The 7,957-nt window shown below is 39.9% G+C and overlaps 1 long non-coding RNA gene across 1 annotated transcript in view; it reads left to right on the forward strand.

Moving 5' to 3' along the window:
• LOC133365480 (uncharacterized) overlaps positions 1-7,957 on the forward strand; it is a 46,492-nt gene extending 38,535 nt beyond the window's left edge. The window contains exon 4 of the long non-coding RNA XR_009758225.1: positions 7,846-7,957. This is a non-coding gene — a long non-coding RNA (uncharacterized LOC133365480). The remainder of the gene's footprint in view (positions 1-7,845) is intronic.

Below are 7,957 nucleotides of genomic sequence, written 5' to 3' on the forward strand. Positions count from 1 at the left end.
ATATGCCTATGGCCTTCAGAAAGCCAATATTGATAACAAATCTGTGATGCTATAAACTCACCCCAGTAATTACAGACAAGTATCTCAATCCAGGAATGTCTTGTGTGTGCTCAGTCTTGCCTGTGCAAGAAGTTTCCCTATCCATGCAACCTTTCCTATTCTGTTCAATGGAAAGGGAGCTCTGTGTACATAATATGAGAACATGGTGGTCTCTCCTCCACTAAGTGAATGAAGGAGTCCACTCAGTCTCACACATGAGTTCTGTTGGTGCATCAAAGCATACCTTGAACTGCTCATAAACTTGTATTGATTGTGCCCCACCATTTGTAAACAATGTTATTTCCTTTTTCTTTTGTCACTACCTTGTACTCATTAGTAGCTTCACTTTTCTGGATTTATGTGTGAAAACATTGCAGCATCTTTCCTCTCTCAATGGAGGGTGAGGCTCTTGGCTTTCTCCATTGTTAATCCTGGTGTCGCTCCAAGGGACTTTTGTCATTTCAAGGATTGTTTCTTAAATTGGTACAAAGTGATTGCCTGGCATTTCAAAATCTCTTTGCGGTTTAGGTAACTTTGGTATACACCTGCATTTGCCCAAACAATGCCAATGCCTGAAAAGGTAGCTTTTGTTATTTCATGATGTCATTGTTGCATGCTGATTTGTTATGGACAAAATATTTTGTACTGCTTAAGTGTTTGATCAGAAACCTATATCATACTTATCATGGCTGGCCTATATTTTTCTTTTGCATTTTGTAAAAAAACAAGTATATTTCACACTGGTGGCTGATAGATTGATAGTGCTAACTGTAAGCAGTTTGTGAAGGGTCATCACATAATGTCCATTGTGCATTTACAAGGAACTGATCCTTCGGTGTGGCAGCACCTGCACTCTGGAACTCGCTGCCCATTGACATTAGGCAGATATCTTCACTGTATTGTTTTTGGTGCCTGCTAAAAACTTTTTTGTTTAGGCACACCTATCCAGATATGTAATTTTAACAGGCCATTTGTATGTATATTTGTTTTAAAACTGGTGATTTAATTTATATTTTGATAAATTTTATGTTTGTTTTTAACACTTGATTTTATTGGTATTTTTAATGAATATTTTATATTGTTTTATGTAAACTACCTAGAGGTTTTCTGTCGATTAAGCAGTATATAAATCTTGTAAAATAAAATGGGAAAAATCATTCCAGTGGCCCAAGAGTGGTAGCAAGAGGCGGATATGTCCTATACTTGTGATACTGAGCAAGGCGAGTTTATGTTTTGTCACCAATGACAACATAGATGGGTCCTGGCAACAAACCTGGATAGGACTGCTTCTCACAGTGGATGTCCCAGGAGACAAGGAAAGGGGAGAAATTCAGTTTTGTTTGCTTTTTAAAGAGGAACTATTTAATTAACATTTCTCAAACCAATATGCAAACCAAAGCATAGCTCCTTTTCAAAATTTGCACCCTGATTCCTGATGCTCTGTGTGATGTTCCTATATATTAGTGTATATATGGTAAGTGCTGGTTGTTTAGAGTATACATGGTAAGTAGTGAAAGAGGAGGGGGAGTGAATGGGCAATAGAATGCTTGATGATTGGCTGAATGTTTAAAATGGCTGACAGTATAAATGAAAGGATGACAGGTAAATCTGGATGAATGTGAGGTGGTGAATTGTGGAATCTGGGGGGAGAAGAGAAAGAGTGGATTGCTTGGTGGGGTTTAGAGAGTTGTTTACCAGGAGGGAGGTGGAGTTCGGATTAGGATTGAGTAAAACCATATGCTTATGTGCCTTAAGAAGAAATCTTGTTAATCTTGTTAGCTTTGTTATCTGTAATAAATACTTAATTTGGTTTACCAAAGGCCTGATCCTTGGCTGGGGTTTCACAGACCAGAAGGGAGGGTAAGGTAATGACCAAGGCTGAAGGGGAACTGTAACAAATGGTGGCAGCGGTGAAGAGAATAACAATACCAGTATTCAGAGTCTCTGGGAATACTAGTATTGGGACGTTACTGGTGGTTGCCTAGCAGGGGGATCTGTTGAGATCTGTGCTAGAGCGGGGAGAGAAATCATAAGAGAGAGCGGTCCGGACTGGTGGAGTCCCTGGTGGTGCCTAGAGACAGGCAGTAACCACGAGCAGGTAGGAACCTGACAGGAAGAGCCAGGGAAGGACGCCTCACACTCTGCTTCCATCATTTTGGGAGCTCCACATGCCCCTGAGGTTTGGCTGGCCTTTACCAGGGACAAAGTTTTAGTGTGACAGACTCTGCCCTGGGGAACCCCTTGCTAATAGAATTTAGGCAGGAGCCATCCTTGTTTGCTTTCAGATGTCTTTTTAAAACAGTATTATTCAGACAGACCTTTTGAACCTGAGATTCTTTGCTAACCTACTAATGTGTTTGAAGTTTTATTGATTTTACCATAGGTAGGTCTGGGGGAGAAATTTTATTCATTTCCCATTTAAAGCCAAATCTATCCAATTCATCAGTTCCGAAACAATATGAGAACTGAAAAACAGCCATCCTTTGAAATTCACACTTATCCAAATTTTGCAATGCAGTTCTCTGGCCCCAAAAATGTTTACAAAAATGCATATATTAGAGGAAAGAATGCATAAAAATGAATATATTAGTTAACAGCATATACAAAATGCATTACATTAGGGAAAACTGCTTGCAGAATGTGTACATAAGTCAGAACTGCATCCAAAATGTTCTCCTAAATCTCCATTTAGGAGAAAGTCACACTAAAATGAGATGCATTTTTATAAAGTTTTTTTTTTTTTTTAAATAGCAAATTGCTGCAGAAATGTGGAGAACTGAATTTAAGATTTGGGGGGGAAATGAGAAGATGAGAGAACAAAACCTTTCCATCTTTCCATTCTTAACAGGAGGTGGAAAGGCTGCACTGCCATGTGCACAAGATCCATTTATACTCTTTCCAGACCGGACAGGGCAGTAAAACTGTCCGTGGACTGTGCCACTTACACTTCAGGTGGGGAGTTGCAGGTTTCCCACTTAAAAAAGCAAAACCACGTTATACATATAAAATTAGCATATCAAGTTGAAGAAGATTAAGCTAAAACTGTCCTGTCCTCTCACAAGCTAGTTTTCTATGTGCAGGTAGACACATTTATTTATGCAATACATGCCACTTGCACTCTGAAGCAATACAGCCCAGGAACAGTTTTAGCACTTCATCTACAATTATTCTAAACTAGGCCTGCCAGTTAGGTTGTTCAATTCTTTGGCAAATGCAGAAAACCTGAATGTCCTGCTTGGTCCAAGATCCAAAGTTTCATGCTCTTTTCTTACATGGCTGATCAAAAATCTTAAAATCCTCCAAGTACACCCTCTAAGTGAAGTGACTACCAAGTGGGTGGCTACTGAGGAGAGGGCTGTTTGGGATGTAACGCCCTGGCTAGAGTCTATCCCCAGAGATGCTCACTTGGTGCCTTTTCTGTGGTCTTTTTTGTGCTAGGTGAAATCCTGTTTATTCACCCAGGATTTTTAATGGCTAACCTAGGGCACAATCCTAACCATAGCCACTCATAAGTAAATACTACTGAATTCAAAGGGGCTTACTCTCAGGTAAGTGGGGTTAGGATTGCAGTGTCATTGTAATTTTAATCCACACTGTAAACTGTTTATGTTGTCTGTTACAAAGCAAGTTTTTTGTGGTTGTCCATAATTACTTATTGTTGATGTTAATTACTGTGCATTGTATTTTTAATATTGTCTTCTTTCTAAGAAGCCCAGAAAAAATTATTGATGCCAGCCCTACAAATATTCTCCTTCTTAGAATTATAGAGTGGTATAGAAGGGGCCTATAAGGCCATCAAGTCTAACCCCTGCGCAATGCAGGAATCCAACTTAAAGCATACCCGACAGGTGGCTGTCCAGCTGACTCTTGAAGGCCTCCAATGTTGGAAAGCCCTTCTTCTTCTTCTTCTTCTTCTTCTTCTTCGTAGCAGCAGTAGTAGCCATTTATTTATTAAAAACACTTCTATACCACTAATTATTTGAAAATATCAAATCAGTGTACAAAGGTTAAAATCACACAATAAATAATAAACATAAAACAATAAAATAAAATATAGTAGATATAGTAGTACAGCTCCAATCTCCACAGCGACCAGTCAAGGGCATGAACCAATGTTAGTGATCAGAGAATGCATGGATGAATGCTAAGATCTTTAACATATACCAAAACCATAAATCAAATGGCCTATTATATTTCTACTGACTCAGCCTCCCCATTCTTCTGTTGCTAGTAAGTGTCCCCAAAGGGTGTAGTCATCAGGGGTCATGGGGTGGGGGTCATAGACCCGTTACTTTTGTTGGAGTAGGATTCCAGCCAGGTCCCTCTGGATGAGCCAATCAGCATGAAAAGGGAGCCTGTTAGCTACTGAGAAGAGACCTTGTCCTTTCGTGCTGATTGGAGCCAATCAGAGTGAAAGGAGGTGAGTCACCCACTGAGAAGACTCTTCTCTGTAGCTAACACATGGCCTCCCCTTTCATGCTGATTTGACCCTAGGGATGTCTGTTGTAGTGGAGTGTGGACTCGTGAGGTGACAGGGAGAGCAAGGGAGACAAAGGAAAGTGGTAAAGGGGTCATGGCTGTGGGTGTGTGGCCTGACTATTATGAAGGGACCCAGCACTTCTGAATTTGCCACTACACTACTGGAGCCCCCTTTAAATGCTAATGGTGGAGGTCAACCTCCTTTCATACCTAACTGCAGAGCTGTGGAACCTGTGGTCCTCCAGATTTTGATGAACTACAACTCCCACCATCCTTGACCATTGGCCATGGTGGCTGGGGCTGTTGGGAATTAGTGTCCAACAACATATGGAGGTCCATAAGTTCTCCCCAACACACAACATTCCATGGGCTGGACTGGAGGTTACTGAGCATGCTCAGTGCTCATTGGTCTGGGTTTTTTGGGCAGAGGAGTTTGCCTCTTTTTACTCTTCTTGGAAGGGGGGTACTTCTGTAAACCTTGAGGTTCTCACAAGCATGCTGATCCCTCCCTCTTGTTTTTCAGTGGCCAGGTTTTGCCTCCATTCCTGTTGGCATAGGGGAACTGTGTACAGTATTAGACGGGATTCTAGATAGAAAAAATTGGGAGAGGGGAGACCAAAGCACCAAGACAAATCTTCCAAAGAAAAGAAAAATGAGTGATGCTGTTTTGATGGAAGCTAGATATACAGACAATATCTTTGCATGATTCTGTAGGCTGAAATGAAAGTAACACCTCCATTCATAATTTATTAAATACAGTAGACCAGGGTATAAAAGATAACTTTGTAATATGTGTGGAACATACCGAGTGGACGTCATCCATGCGTGCAACATGTCTGCATACCTTTCACTTTGTTCTTTGGTCTTTGAGGCTGCGACTTAGGTTTAAGGTAAGCTTAGAACGTCTCCCATTGATCTCTTTCATTCTGCCTCCATAAAAGAAATTGTGAGGACATCGCTATTGATTTTCTTTTTCCCATCCCTGATAGGTGGTCATTAGAAATAAGAAGGTGGGGGGAGAGAGGGAAGTAAGACTCAACCACACTTCTACCTTTTAATGAGGCATTTAGCAGGACAATGTTTGAAAGCAATTAATGGAGAAAAAACATTTTTGTCCTGTTTTATCCACTGGGCCTCCCAAGAAAAATGGAGTGATTATGTGTATGCCAGGAAACTGTTGTCCTTTTCAGTTTTTTCCCATGTCGCCATTTTATTCATGTCATTCAGTGCTCCAAAATCACAGCCATGCCAATTATCTCTCTGTGTGCGTAGAGAGCCAGTTTGGGCTCCTTTAATGCCCGCGCCTCTCCCTCCCCACTTCATTTTATGCCTGGTTCTTGGCTATTCTTCAATGATTGAGCAAGGGTGTTCTGTGGAAAAAAAAGGGAGGATCTTCAACAAATATGTGAAGAGTCTAGAGTGGTATTTGGCTACCTGTGAAGAGGCTCCTTGAAGCAGCTTAAGGCACAATGGAATATTGCAGCTAGCAATGGTTTATTTTGTCCACATGGTTTATTTCACACGCACCCGGGCAACTGGTGAATGGAGGATTAGCACAAGTTTTCACCTTATTGAAAGGGACGATTCAAAGCAAACAAATAGGACATGCCGCAGTGGAATATGAAATTAAAGATTCCCTTGTGCCCTTTTGCAGACCCCTTCAGTCATGTTCAAACTTAATTAGGGATAATATGATTGCTTTGGTCATACAAATGGCATACAATTTGCAGAACTGCTGTATTATTTGTTGCAGTTTCAGTGTTCTAATCTCACAGCCCACTCATTTATTAAGTTTTTGTGAGGAAGGGAAAAAAATCAGTAAAACCAGAGTCGTTTGACTTTAACCTCATCTTCTCCTCATGCGGTGAGACTAAATTCAATTTGAAGTCGTTGTTGGTTTGTGGGTGGATATGCTCCATCTCTGTGAATTGGTGTAGAAAGATTATGTTGGATAAAATAGAAACCCTATAGCTACTAATTTTGATATTATGGCATACAACATACTAGAAGCTTCATACCCGGCATTGTTTGGGAACTCTAAAAACAACAACAACAAAATTAAGTGCAGTTTTGAAAGGTTCAATCCACTATCTTGTTTTAAAATGATGTCCAATCATATCCAAACATGGAAGGAGACATGCTTCTTGAACTCAGGAACCATCATGCAAAATTTGGTTACGATATCTTAAGAGGTGTCAAAATGCATAGAGAACAGATAAACAATATTTCCAACATAAACAGAAGTTTAATTAGTTATGATACAATTTTGTATGGGATTGCAAGCTTTAACGGTTAGATCAACCACCCAAAACCTTTGCTGATCAATTGCTAAGTGCAAATTTGATTTTATGAGGCTGACAATGAAGGGACATTGGTTTATTCTGAAGGCTGTTTTGGTTCTGGTGTGTTACTTTGCAAAACACAATGATGACACTATGAAAGACCCTATTAAATGCCAGCCCTTGGCTCCTGCTGGGAGGAAGGGCGGGATATAAATAAAATAATAAATAAATAAAATAAATAATAATAACTAAAGATGGCTTTTTCCCTACAATAAGATGCATCTGTTTTTCATTTAATAAAGTTTAAATTGTCATACACTTAAATACCTCTAAAAGGCACCCCAGCGTATAGTTATATGCAGAAGTGTTGTATTTAGCTAACTGACTATTTGATTAATCAGTAAAAAGGCAGATGATTAACCACCTACAACTCTTGGTTGGCAACCCGATGATTCCCCCCCATCATAAAGGCTGTGATCCTGTGTGCTCTTACCTAGGAATACTGCTGAGAATTTATGCATGGAATCTAGCTGCATGTACATTTCTCATCTTAATGGATACACCAGTTTAAAAAAGTGCAGGTAACATTTTCTGGAGATTCAAAAATCAGAGAGCCATGTGCAATGTTTAGCTCATTGTACCCTAGGCCACTCATGTTGCCTCCCTTCTGATATATTCCATTTATTGTCCTTCCTTCCTTCCTTCCTTCCTTCCTTCCTCTCCGAATATGCCAAAACATTGTGAATATTCAGAAATGCTCAACACAAACATCTGAACATGTTATGGAAATTAAAAGCATTTACATAATTAAAATCTGAGCTCAGCTCTTTCCTAGTTTTGTCAGACTTTCCTCTTGGTAAGATTTTCCATAAAAAGTTTCCCCAAAGTTGCATACTTTCTACTGTTCTGCTTAATATTTCAGAAGCTGATTGTTCATCCACTCAAACACTTGCAGTCTTCATGAGAAAAGCTCCCCAATAAGTAGACATTAGTAAACTTTTGTGAATGGATGCCTAAGTGCTCATTAACTATTGTTCAATTACAGGGGGAAACTCTGCAGAAGTAAATATGGCATGCACATGAATATCAATTATGCCCAGTATGGTCCCTGCAATCAAGCACCAGGAGAGAAATGTACCCAGACTTAAGAAACTATA

This window comes from Rhineura floridana, chromosome 10 (genome assembly GCF_030035675.1).
Source record: "Rhineura floridana isolate rRhiFlo1 chromosome 10, rRhiFlo1.hap2, whole genome shotgun sequence".
Lineage (NCBI taxonomy): Eukaryota > Metazoa > Chordata > Lepidosauria > Squamata > Rhineuridae > Rhineura > Rhineura floridana.